Source organism: Neomonachus schauinslandi, chromosome 4, assembly GCF_002201575.2.
Source record: "Neomonachus schauinslandi chromosome 4, ASM220157v2, whole genome shotgun sequence".
Lineage (NCBI taxonomy): Eukaryota > Metazoa > Chordata > Mammalia > Carnivora > Phocidae > Neomonachus > Neomonachus schauinslandi.
The window spans coordinates 79,398,231-79,413,049 of NC_058406.1; positions in this window are offsets into that span (position 1 = coordinate 79,398,231).

Below are 14,819 nucleotides of genomic sequence, written 5' to 3' on the forward strand. Positions count from 1 at the left end.
GAGGGAGGAGGGTCAGAGGGAGAAGCAGACTCCCTGCCGAGCAGGGAGCCCGATGCGGGACTCGATCCCGGGACTCCAGGATCATGACCTGAGCCGAAGGCAGTCGCTTAACCAACTGAGCCACCCAGGCGCCCCGAGGTACTGACATTCTTAACTTAGGTAGGCTAGATAGGGTGAGATTCTAACTGTGCCATCTGTAAAATGGTAACATGATACTCGGAGTAGATATCCAGGAAATTGTGATAGTATGATGAAGCAAATGCTGGACAAGTAACCCCAGGTTTCAATATTGCATCTCTAAAATGGCTTATCTGAGCTCCAGGATTGGGCTGTGGAGTCCACAGTTCCCTAGGAGGAATCTAGGCTAAGACCACCACAATCCTGGACCATCAGCTGGGAACAGTGAGAGTTACAAAGGCATACATATCCCTTCTCAGTGTTAAGCTCCTACATGGGAAGTGCCATTGTAGTACTCAGCACAGAATATCACATAGGAAGAAATAACAAATACCTTATTAGTATCTACTCTTAAATACCAGTGACCATGTTATGGTGAGCTGAACTATCTGATTACATGAGAAATAACTGCAATAGGGGCAGATATGACCTGTTTAGGAAGTATGGAAGCTGTTTAGCAATGGCAGTGAGGTATACTGGAGAGATAAATTAACTAAATATTGGGAAGACCCAGTTTCAAATCTTGCCAGGAATTAACCTTGAGATCTTGACCAAGTTAGTTTCTCTGAGTTTCTCTTCCCTCATCTATAAAATGTTAAAAAAAATGGTTTCATCTATCTAGCAATGCACTGACCAAATTGCCTATGCTTAGGATGGCTGTGTGCCCCCACAGCTACACTGTACACACCTTAGCATCTCACTGTAAGTGACTCTCACTATTTATTTTCCCCCCATTAGGGATTTGGCTAATTGGCTGCCTGCCTTCTAAAGCAAGTTTCTCTACCTAAGAGGCTTGACTGAAAATGGGAAGGAGGGGCACTGGAGAGAACATATGAAAATAATCCAATCCTTTGCAGACAAAGAGTCTCTTCCTACCTATTTTTTCTGTGTACGTTTAGCCTGAGTGTATACAAGAAATCAACCTCATTTTCTAGAAAAGGGTTTTAAAAATAATTAGGATTTATATATTTTCAAAAAGAGTGGGCAGGGCACAATGAGTCACTAAAGAGGTGATTAAGTCAGGTTGTTTGAGGTTCCCTAAGGTGACAGGATGGTTTATAGGTTTTAGAAAGGAAGCTTATATAGCCTATTACCATGATGGGGTGAAATTTAAGATTACATTTTATATTTGTAAAGGACTAACAGGAAAGGTCCCTATGGATTGTCAAATACTACATAAAATGCTATAAAAACCAAACCATAATCTTTCACTAACTTACACATTAGCCTGAGGCAGTAAAGATGGTTTTTATTGGAACTAGATTTCGTGAGGGGAAAAAGAAAGTTACACGCAGTTTATTCTGGCTTTTCAGGCACTTTGCTTCTTCCTTGAGTTAACATGACGTATTCCGAGTGATTAAATAAACTTGTCTAGCAATTCTTCTCAGGCACTTGAAAGGAGGCAAAGTAAAGAAGGATTTACTCTGAAGAGAGGTCTTAATTCTACCACTGAAAAGTGTCCCTATTTTATTCTAATCATCACTACAGAAACCAAGAAAAGCAAGAAAAATTAAAACTTCTAAAATAGCTGATTGTAGAGACCCACTTATACTCCATGTACTCTTTCACTTACCACATCATACCTTTGCAAATCTAAAGTAATATGTGTGGGAAGAATTCAGGAGATGGAGGAGGGATCATTGTTAGCACATGACCCCGGGGAGGTAATAGTTCGGATTTTAGTTCATTTCTTGTCACTGAAGTGCTGGGCAAGACTTGTTAAACATTTTGGAGAATTAGTAATTTTTTCATCTTCAAGAATAACTTTGAAGAGGTTACAGTCAGATTTACAATATGTGGCAGATTTATCAATGATCTCCGGATTCAAGCAGTCGAGCAGTGTGCATATTGGTGCCTTTTGTTTCATTCACCTTTCAAGAGTTGGGGATTTGCAGTATCCTGGAAGCTAGGACTAAGCTTTTATGTGGGGACAAACTGCTAGCTATTTAAATTTGGCTCTTTTACCTCTGAATTTAGTATCTATAAATTTGGGCTATTTCCAGGACTAGCTTAAGCAGAAATACAAAATTCTGGCCTCCCCTAATATTTAGACTGTGCCAATTGAGGATTAACCTTCCATAACTTAGAGAGGTAAAATGTAGGGAGAGTTAGTGAGCCTGAGTCCTGAAAATCTCAAGTAAAAGGCCCATGTTTAATCTCATGTCTTATGGGCTCCTAAAAAGTTGGTGTGGTAGAAAGCATGTCAGAATGACCTCTGTCCTAATCCCACACCCATCACTTATTACCTCTATGACTTTGGGTAGCTAAATTACCTCGTCTGAACTTCAGTTTTGGTTTTGTTTTTTATCCCCCCCCCCATCAGTAAAATGGGAACAATGACAACTGTCTCAAAATATTGCTGGGAAGATTAAATAAGATCTCATATAGGGCTCAGGTTAAGTCATCTTACTGGAACTGGATTCAGGGTTCCAGCAAAGGAGGAGCCCTCAGAGTCTGGGACATAGTGACCAAAGAAAGAAAATGCTCTAAAAAGAAAGAAGAGATTAGTGTTCACTGTTATGGAAAAATCTAATAAAATACAGCCTAAAACAATCCTTTCCCCTTTATACCTTTTCAACCACTATCTCCTTTCTGTCCTTTGCTAGCATCTTCCTTCACCTTACGAAACTGTTTTCATCAAGATTACCAATGAATTCCTGTTGCTAAACCCAAAAGTCACTTTGGTCCTTGTTTTATTAGGGTAAAACCAGTACAGTTGGGAGACTTGGAAAAGAAGAATTGTAGGTACAAAGACCTTGCCTGGATTCGGAGTGAGAGCCTGAATGGCAAACTGCCATTTTAGTAAATGTGTCAACTTGAGCAAGCTATTTGACCATTCTGAGCTTGTTTTCCTTCTCTATTATTAGAAAAAACCTTACTTACCAAGTTCTGATAAAGACGAAGATCTGATAGCAATACACAGAGGTATATAGTACCCTGCTTAGAATGTGATAAGTGCCCAGTAAAAATTTTGCTTTTTCCCTTCCCCTGACATAAATGGTACCACATAGCAGCTATCATTTTCTTCAACCCTTTATCATGCAAGCTCCTCCAGGTTAGGAAACCTATTTTAATTATCTGTACATCCATAATGCCCAGCACACTATCTGAAACATAGTGCATGTTCAGCAAATTCTTATTGGTTGAATGAAAATGGAAAACAGCACGAGTAATGACACAAGGGAGTTCCTACAGAGGAAATGTCCGATGGTGCTAACACCAGTTTCCCAGTGGAAGTTTCTAGAGGGTCTATTGAGAGATCAAGTATAGTGATCAAGTATAATATTCAAGTTTAATGAAAACACTACGAATAATTATGAATAACATTTTATAAGAATTCATTATGTGTACCTTGTGATAAGTGCTTTTACACATTACCTTAATCATCACACAACCTTTAAGAAAACTGCTCAGTGTCCATTTTACAGAAGAAATAATTGCTTACACAATTAGGTAACTATCCAAGATTATACACCAGCTGAGAGGGGCGCTGGGTTTTGAAACTAGAGCTGCTCATAGAGTCTATGTTCTTAAGCACTATGTTATGTGTCTGACTCCCCACCACATGTATGTTGTGAATACAGACTGACAAGGCCCTCCTTGATGCAGTTGTTGCCCCTCTCCAGGTTTCACATGTTCCTCCCTGCTCTCTTTTCCAGCCCTATTTTCCTTTTTTAAACACCCCATGATCTTTCTCACATTTAGGCCTTTCTTTTCTTTTTTTTTAAAGATTTTATTTATTATTTATTATTTATTTATTTATTTATTTATTTATTTGACACAATGAGAGAGGGAACACAAGCGGGGGGGAGGGTGGGAGAGGGAGAGAGGGTTCCCACAGAGCAGGGAGGCCGATGTGGGGCTCGATCCCAGGACCCTGGGATCATGACCTGAGCCGAAGGCAGACGCTTAACGACTGAGCCAACCAGGCGCCCCCACCATCAGGATTTTCCACAAAGTTTCCTCATCTCTTCCCATTAGGTCACCTCCACCCTAGCTGTTTTGAGTGTGTTTCTTCTCCCTGCCACTAAACTATCCTTGATTTTTTAAACATTTTGATGAGAGGCAGTGTCACAATGGTTGAAATGGAGCATGAGCTTGAAGCCAGATGAAGCCTGGTTCAATATGTATGACTCTGAGCGACTTAGCCTCTTGAATGAGGCAATAACCATATGTACTTCACAGGATATTCTAAGGACTCAACGAGAAAACGCATGCAAAGCACTTGCTATAGTAAGCACTTAATAAATGGCATCTATAATGAAGATGATGAATACTTTTATTCTAGTCTTAAAATTCCTTACTTACTGAAGTCATGGTCTAAAAGTTTTTCAAACTTTTTAATGTTCATTTCAGTTATACCTAAAGTAAATGCTTATTAATATATTTCCTTACATATTACATCTTAAAAATAGAAGTAAGATGTGAGTATCAGTAATTGAGCTTGGTATGTGAGTGAAAAGAACTTTTTCAGGGGCTTCTGGGGGAAAAGATTTCACATGAAACATTGATTTATTTGCTTTTGTGTAAGACCAGAAAAATATGACAATTAATTTTTGAGATTAAAATCAAAATCGATTTTAAATTATATATTTGAGCATAATTTTGCCCTGAACTGAAATTACTGTATTTAACTGTTCCAGTTTTAATTTAGGCCTAATTCCAATCAGGTAATACATTTCTCCCACTGCTATTTAAATTAGAGACAGGGGCGCCTGGGTGGCTCAGTTGGTTAAGCGACTGCCTTCGGCTCAGGTCATGATCCTGGAGTCCTGGGATCGAGTCCCGCATCGGGCTCCCTGCTCGGCGGGGAGTCTGCTTCTCCCTCTGACTCTCCCACCTCTCGTGTGCTCTCTCTCATTCTCTCTCTCAAATAAATAAATAAAATCTTTTTAAAAAATAAATAAATAAATAAATAAACTAGAGACAAATTACATGTATTTTATGTATTTGTACATACATACCATGTGTGCTATTAAGCTTTGGAGAATATTATGAATTCACAATGAAGAATATTTTAAAACTACAATAAAAATACTGTTTTTTAGTCCCAAAACTGTATTCTACAGTTTATAAAATATGACTTTTAATAAATGTTGGAGTTTTCCCATAATTTTCTTGGGTAATTTATTTACCCAAGGTTTTCATATGCTTATGATTAAATCAGGAATTATTAAAACCATGATATATTTAAGTAAAACCTTCAGAACCAATTGGGCTATGCATTGTCCATTTAAATGTCTTTGATTTCTGCAACACATATGCCAATGCATACTCTCAAAGCTATGCTAAAGGCTGGTCAAAGCTATATTAAAAAAGTATGTGAAAGGTGATTGTTATGTTTATGCATATGCTAGGTAGACCTTGGTTTGTTTGTTTTTTAATCTGTTCTTTACATCACTACAAAATGTTTCTTCTATTCTCCTTTCTCTATTTTCCAAAATTCATTCTCAAGGATGTCATTTCCATTCTCAAAGATCTTTAGTGTCTCTTTAAGATTTACCAAATGACAGTAATTAGTACAACTTTCTTATCTTGGTTTTTAAGAACACCCAGATACCCAGATTACCCTGCAAATTGTCACAGAAACAAAAATGGGAGTGGAAAAAAAAAAAAGAAACAAAAAGGGGAGTGGACATTTAGGAGATACAAATCCATTTATCCTTGGCTATGAGGATCATCCCCTTGACATATCAACTTGCATAAATAATTTCATCTTTTCTGAGCTTTTGCTATCTCAACTGTAGGATGAAAAAGTTAAACTATGGTTTCCTAAAGTTCGCTATAGGTCTAGAAGTCCATGTGTCTCCGATTTAATCCTTCCAAACATATTTTTTATGAGGTCCCTACACGTTTCATTAGTTTCAGCTAAACCACACCACATACTGATTCATGCACACACCCATCTGCTTTTTGGCTTCTATTCTCTTGGTATTACTGACTTCTTCCAACAAAAGTTCTCTTCATTTCTGTCAGTTCAAATTCTTACAGTACTTCAAGATTCCTTTCATATTACCCTCTCCATCAAACCTTCTCTGACATCTTCCAACTCATGGTTGTATGGCCTCTGAAATTTTGCTTGAAACTCTTCAATATATGCCACATACAGACTTTTATCATACAATAGTCTCCCCTTACTCATGGTTTCACTTTCCGTGGTTTCCAGTTATCCGCAGTCAACTGCAGTCTGGAAGCAAATGGTCCTCCTTCTGACATGTTGCCAGAAGGTCAAAAGCAGCCTAAATCTAGGTCACAATGCCTACATCATTCCCTTCACTTCATCTCATCACTTAGGCATTTTATCATCTCGCATCATCACAAGAAGAAAGGTGAATACAGTATATTTTGAGAGACCACATTCATATAGCTTTTATTAGAACATATTGTTATAATTGCTCTATTTTATTCCTGTTGTTTATCTCTTACTGTGCCTAATTTATAAATTAAATTTTATCATAGGCATGTATATATAGGGAAAAGAGAATATATAGGGTTCAGTACTAACTGCGGTTCAGGCATCCACTAGGGGTCTTGGGACGTACCCCTGCAGATAATGGGGGGGCTACTGTATTGCTTCTTATTTGGTCTTATTTATCAGACTTGGAACAAAGCCATTCTCTTACTGACTTCTGCATGTTTCTGGAGCACCTAACAGCACATGGCACATGATAGGCACTCAATAGAACCCCTGTGGAATAAAAAGTCTGGTGTACCATTCTGATACATTGTAAATGGTAATATTATCTCCTGTTACAGAAAATGCTGTTAGCCTTTTATTTGAATTCCATTTTGCATGTTGTTTTTGATTGTTCAAAGATGCAGTTTAATACTGTTTTTTATTATACCATATGAGTATTAGCTCTCCCCTGACACTAAGACAGGCAGAAAGATGATGCAGTTTGGCTCTTTCTTTTCTCCAAGCCATTATGCAGAGAATAAGCTCTGTGTGATGAGGTCATACCCCTGTGTCTAACAAAGAAACAGGTTGCTTCTTGGAGTTAAACATCTCAGACCATTCCCTGTAATCAGTTAACAATTTCAGCTTGATTAAAATGTGCACAATTTTCCATTTGCTTAATTTTTTTTTAATTTAAATTTTGGATCAAACTAAGAAATTCTGTATGTCCCTTCTCTCCTTCAAAAACATTTTTCCATCATAAATGAACCTGTAATTGGAATTTAAAGGTCATTCCCCAGTGATAAATGCTATGTGGATGTTAAAGCAAAGACAGCTCACGTTTCCTACTATCCTTTCCCCCTTGTTATTATGATGGAAGCTGCAGAGATCCGGTGGAATTTGGCAGGTAAAGGGACCTGGTTGAATCATCTCAAAGCCCTGGAGTTTTGGGGCCTCTGGCTATTATGGCTGAGTAGCTGTGAGTATGCAGAAATTGTTGCTTTGTTTGCCCTGAATCCCTGAGCCATCTGCACCACACAGAAAAGCACTGTGAACTCAGTCATTCAAAATGAATATTTAAAAGTTCACTTTTGACTTGCTTTTTTGTTGTTGTTTTTTTTTTATTTATTTTTTATTTTTTATTTGTTGCTTCTTAAATCTCTTGATCCCAGCTGTCCTGTCTTTCCTTGTGCTGGCATCATTCTGTTTTCTGCTTAGTAGGAACAGAGATTGCAGATGATCAAAGTGAAGCCATCTTTTAACCCTTGAATTATTTTCATGGTAAACAATCAGGACAGTCTCATATTCTGTCAAGATTTTGCTCATTTGTGTTCACTAAGAAAATACAAATACACAGGAGGTATTTTATGCTGCCTTCTTCTTGTTGCTTTTGCTAGTTTTGTATGCTTTAAACCATTCAATTTTTCAGAACATTGTACCCATGTGATAAGAGTTAAAATTAATACCATTTCATAGATTGTTTACTGAATGTCTGTAACAATTCCAAACCACTCCCAAAGTGATAGTATATATGAACTTTCTCCATAGGTCTTCCAGATTGGAGATATTTGTGGCAATGCAATGATTATACTGCAGTATGTAATACCTGTAAGTAATTTTTACTAAGGTCAGTGGCTATTACTGGTCTCAAGGTTGTGAAATTCTAAGGAACTAGTCTTCATAGCGAAAATTCACGATAGTGCGATCTTTTCAGTTGTATACATTAAAACGCAGAATTTAGAGCCTTAAGACTCCCCAAATTGGTAAAAGGCCAATAGGAAAGATGTCAGAGAGAGATCTGTTCACACTTTTGAATACCATATGTGACATTTTAGGATCTGGTGCTGCTCAATAATAAAAAGCCTAATCCTCTAACTACAACCTGTTGAAATCCTACTTTAGTCCAGGATTTCTCAACTTTACTATATTGATATTTAGTGCTGGATAATTTCACTGTGTAGCCTGTGTCTTGTGCACTGTAGGATATTCAGCAGCGTCCTTGGCCTCTACTCATTAGATGCCAGACACTGGTAGCAACACCCTCCTGATTTACGAAAAAAAAAAAAAAAAAAAAAGTCTCCACACATGGCCAAATGTTCCCTGGGGAGTGATGTTGCCTTCCCATGCCCATCTGAGAGCCTCACATAACCTTTTATAATCCCTGTACATACCATGCCCATCAGTCAGAATTTAGTGTAGTTTCTAGATGTTTTAACAGAAAGGAACTCGTGTTTGCAGCAGTAGGAAGGACTAGAGAGAAATTCAGGAGAACCCCATCAGACTGCAGAATTTTAAGGGTGTGCCACTTGACCTGTGAGTCACATTAAGGAAGAGGCTTCTTTCCCTGCATTATCACAGCTGTCTCTCACACCCATGAAACTTCTGACCAGAGTCAGAAAATCAGAGCAGGTATTTCTTCCCACCTAACTACTAGGACAAGAGAAGCAACAATATGCCCAATCACTTTTATCCTTTAAACGTCACATGCCTGTATTATCATTCACTGACTGAAGCTAATTCATAAACAGACTTCTAGCTTCACGGAAGTTTGGAAAGTATCATTTATCCCTTTCTCGCTCTTACAATACATGTAGAAGGTAAAATCTGCTGTGGCTAAAATACCACATCTAGCGTGCTGTACTGTGGCACGCCTGCTTGTTTTGGAGTCATTGTGCCCTCTGCGGAGATATGCTTCATCTCTCCATTCATTCATTCGTTCATTCATTCATTCATTCATTCATCAGCCAATTTTTCAACAAGTTTTTATTGAATACTGTGTTAGGACTCTCCCAGGTGCCAATAACTTGAATTAGTTTATTGAGAAATGTTAGTGGGGAAGACAAGAAGTTGAGAGGGTACTGAGGATGACAGACCTGGAGTTACAGATACCTTTGAGACTTTCTCGTTTTCCATCCCTACCTCTCAGCGTCCTTTTCCTAGAATGGGCTTCTTCATGAGGTAGTGAACCGAATTACTGGAAGTTCCAGATTCGCCCCCTTAACAGCTTCCTCACCATATAATCATTTTTTCAACAAATATGTATTGAGAACCCACCCATTTATCTCTGTTAGGTGCTGGGTGTGGGCTGTGAGAATCTGAAAAAAAGGGCTTTCTTCTTCCAACTAAAGTTAAAAAAGAATAAATGAGTAACAAAGAAGAACCCTAGTTTTTCCAGTGTGGGTCATATGCTTCTTCTTGAACCAAGCAGTGGATAGGGTATTCTGATTGGCCCAGTAGGAGTAAAATGTTTATACCTTGGGATCATTCAGCTAAGGAAGAAGTAGATGGTGAAAGTTAAGGTAGGAGGATTGCATGGCTTAACTACCAGAGGAATCTGTGAGGGGAAACCTGTCGTCCTTGTGTTAACTACAACTGCCTGCTATGTCCTAGGTACTAGGCCAGGTGTTGAGAATATTGCAGTGAACAAGACAACTTTCCCTGGAAAGGCTTTTCTGTGAAACCTGACCCTGTCACTACCCACTCATCACCAGCAGGGCTAACTACCACCTCTTCTGGGCTACTAGTCATTTGCAGATATTACGAAGTTGCTGTTATTTATATCTATCTTCCTCAGTAGGCCGTAACACCTTGGAATGGAAGCCTCTGGCATCTTACCTTAACACTGTGCCTGGCATGCAGGTGTGACTCCATGAATGTTTGTTGGCTAAATGTTGAAAGAGTGAAAGAACAAATGACTGATTGGTTAAATGAATGAATAAATGCCTTCCCCTTGTACTGAGACAACTGTAGGTGAGGGTCTTTCTTCTTTCCTAAAGCAACCCTACTGGAGAGGTGAATCTGGCTCACTGGAAGGGTGATGGAAGGGCATCTGATCTACTCTGACATGTTTCAATTTAAGCTTATCCTTCTTTTCCTCCGTTGCTGTAAGTCTATCTTTTTTGGCTATGAGATTTTTATTGAATTTTTGATGTGTGAATGAATCACCATGTAAAATGTAAGCTCTTTCTTGAATAAAATTACACAAACAAAATACTCCTGGAAAAATGAGGCAAATAAGTCTCTTCAGAGGTGGTTATTTATTAAGAACCCCCTCCACATTTAAAATGCTCTCATTTCAATAGCCTTAAGTGTCCCTAGTTGGAATTTCAGTGAGAAAGACATATGATCTGTGAGAAGTGGCACTTTATCTTGGCTGGCTATGAAAGCATTTAAAAAGTTATAACGACTGAAAGTATTTTAAGTCGCCATATAAAATGTCTTCAGATTTCTTTTATCTTTTTATGGGCGGGCCCCAGGGAGAGTGAGGTGTTTATGACTATGATTAAAATCAATGAAGACCATTGTTGATTTTAACACATGATGACAATATTGTACACCATGGTGGCACATAAAATGATATCACCCATAAATCCTTTGCCCTTTCTGATGCTTCTAAGAAAACACATGAAATCATTTTGACTGATTAACAAGGCTATGCTCTGCAGGCACTACTGACCCTGAAGTTATTGGTATTACCTAAAGTATTTGAAGCTATAAATCAGGGGCAGTTTGCATTATTAGCAGCAGGAAGATGTTTCCTAGGAAGAAAGAAGAAGGCAACAATTATTTAGGGTTATTTGTGATGTGTTTCCACTGTATTATGCTTTGGATGATATAAGAAAATGCGTGATATTCAGTTCTTGCAAATGGGGTTACTGAAAATTAAAGGAGGCATCTCAGATTGCAAGGAAGGCAAACAACTCTCCACAGATTAGGTTTTACCTTTTAGAAGGGCTGTTTGTAGTAGCTTAGATGGAACAGACGTGACCAAATGGGGCTGCTGATTTTCTATAGCTCTTATTCTCACTTACAGTTGCCTACCTCACTCTTACTTCTCCAGTGAAAACAGTCAAGCTGCTCATGGGTTTGTGGTTATAGTGCAGTGCTGGGAGAGAATGGAGAACATTGAATAACTTGTGATTTAAACATGGAAAAAATAAAACAGTGGTACGTTTGTCAAAATATCATGCCTAGGGGCACCTGGGTGCTGCAGTCGGTTAAATGTCCCACTCTCGGTTTCTGCTCAGGTCATGATCCCAGGGTAGTGAGATGGAGCCCCGAGTCGGGCTCCACCGTCAGCCTGGAGTCTGCTTAAGACTCTTTCTCCTCTGCATCCCCACCCTGCTCTCTTCTCTCTCTTTCTCAAATAAATACATAAATCTTAATAAAATAAAATAAGATAAAATAAAATCCTTAAAAATCAGCAAATATTCTACACATTAGATGATGTCTGTTGTTTAAAATCACAAAATAACCAGCAGGCTGTGTTATATTAATTGGAGGGTGCAGAGGCCTATTCTCACCACCAATCATATATGTACCTCTCCAAAGTATTTCTCATTCTCTATCAAAACCTCCTGAGACAAGCAAACACCAGCTGGGCTTGTGGGTTCCAACACCACAATTTATGTGATGTTTAGCATTACTAAAGTATTATACTGGCATCATCCTGGATACAATCTGTAGTTAAGAAACATGTTAATAAATATTAGGTGCAAGTTTATCAAAAAACTGTTCATTAGATCTGTTTGGTATTATTTTACTTTATTTTATTATCATAAATTCTTTTGGTTGCAAACAACAGCAATGAACTCCAATTAATTTAATTACAATATTGGATTTTTAGCTTCATCTGAATTGGATTCAAGTATGTATATCTTTCTTTCCCTTATATACCTATGTTCTTTACTTTTAATCTATTTTCCAAGCCAGCTGGTTTGATGTGACAGAGAGAACAAGGGACACGTTTTGTACCATATTAGTCAGGTGGTTACTTGTATTTAAAGTATCCATTTATTCATCTGTACAGCAAAGTTAATAATATCTGTATCTCCTGGGATTCCCGATAGAATAAAATAGTGGTATGAAAGCACTTTGTAAACTGTAGGACATCGAACAAATATAAGATATCTATGTTTCCTTACTTTTAATGTCATAGTCTGAATAAGAAAGTTGGATTTTTCAGAGGATACCAGTTGAGCTCAGAGAATCAAAGGAAAAAGAACAACCTCACATCAGGAAGTGGAGGGATCACGGTGGCTGTGGGGACCTAAGCTTGAAAAAATATAAGGCACTGTCTTCCCTACATATAACTTAAATAGCTTTACTACATATGTATAAACATATATATATAGGTTTATATATATAGTAAACTCTTTTATTGATAGGGATCTATATATTAATTGACCAATAGATCCTTATCAGTAACAGAGTTTAAAGAAGCTCAATAAAGTTCTCATTTTTCTTGTTACTACCTTAATTTTTGGAAGTATAAAAATTTCAAATATTTAATATTTTGATTGACTCTGATGTGCAATATCACACATTTTTCCATTTTTCACTACCTCTGCTTTGCTGGTACTTTAAGCAGATGCTTAGTCTGTCACTTGGCACTGCCATTAGTATGATTCAAACCCAATGACTTTCAGATTCTATTTCTCTGCCTTCATGTTTCAAATACACCATAGAAAGGATCCAAATAGCCCATCTTGGGTCAGTTATCTATTCTTGCATATCAAGGAGTACAGGAACAAGTAGGGTAGGCATGACTCCTGAGGACCCACCCTTTTCACCAAGACAATTTCCAAAGAAGACAGATACTATAAGCTATAAATTCATCCCCTCCTCTTTTTTTTGCTCTATCTACTTTATGTTTTATCTACGAGTTGAGGCTGTCCATGTCCTCATCTCCATCTACCTTGTCCCTCATTACTTAAAACTTTCTATTTAAAACTGGAATTACGGGGGCGCCTGGGTGGCTCAGTCGTTAAGGGTCTGCCTTCGGCTCAGGTCATGATCCCAGGGTCCTGGGATCAAGCCCCGCATCGGGCTCCCTGCTCGGCGGGAAGCCTGCTTTTCCCTCTCCACACCCCCTGCTTGTGTTCCCTCTCTTGCTGTGTCTCTCTTGTCAAATAAATAAATAAAATCTTAAATAAATAAATAAATAAAATAAAACTGGAATTACATGGGGTGCCTGGGTGGCTCAATCTGTTAAGCATCAACTCTTGGTTTCAGTTCATGTCATGATCTCAGGGTCAAGACATCAAGTGCAGAGTCTGCTTGAGATTCTCTCCCTTCCCCCCACCCCTCCTGCTCACATTCACTCTCTCTCTCTCTAAAATAAATAAATAAATAAAATCTTTAAAAATAAAAATAAAACTGAAATTACAAATTATGTAATAATACAAAAAATGAAGTAAAAACTGATTAGATATTCATTCTGCTACATGGTCAATGTAAAAGTTTATTTTAAAAAAATCCACAAAAGGGAGAAAGATAAATCTTCACCCAGGAGATAAAAGATACTGGAGAATTCCCCATCTCTACAATGGTTGTGACCTCCATTTCATTTGTAATTCAGACCTCACTTCCCACAAGTAGGAATCTTGAGATGATACTTCTTCATATCTACTCAAAAATGAGCCATCAGCTTTTTTGTGTGTGTGACATCTGCCATTTTCTTCCCTTTGTTTTTTGGAACAGCTCTTGTGTTGTCTATTTTCAATGCCTCTGATATAGCAAGAGCATAAAGATTCTTCACTTCTTGCTCTAATATTCACACATTAGTTTTATTTGTTATGTACTATCTCCCACTGGAACCTGACAACCCTACTCTACTTCAAGAAATAGTCATTGCTAATGCCTTAAGCGTTCTTGAAAGACCAAAGGTGACAGAGGTCTCTCTGGAGCCCTCAATGCCCAGGTGCCCAGGTGGCTATTCTGTGTACAAAGAAAAAAATGTTTCTTTCTCCTTATTAATATGCACATTCCCATAAACATATGAGAACAAGGTTGCTTGTCTCATAACCTTCTCACTCATACTCTGACATCTGCCCTTTCCATTTTTCTTATTCATGAATGTTGAAAAGCTAGATTAGGAGACCAAATGTGCCGCATAACAAATAGCTCATCTTCCACTGGCCACTGTCATATCTTCATGTGATGACAGAAACTTGTCTCTATGAGGGAAGATAAGCTCATATACTGAGGAAAACAGACTGGAAAGATGGAAACAATCTGAGTTTTTAAAGACATTAATGACCTACAGAATCCACCAAGCCTGTAAACTTCTTACTCATAGACTTCTTGGTTTTTGAGATATTACATAGCCCTTGTTTTTTAAGGCCACTGACATGTCTTATTTTCTTACATAAACCTGTAAAGTCATGATCTTATAGCAAAAATGCACAATGAAGACAGTAATTAGAAAATCCTATTTACTAATTTGTCTTTCTCTTCCATGTTT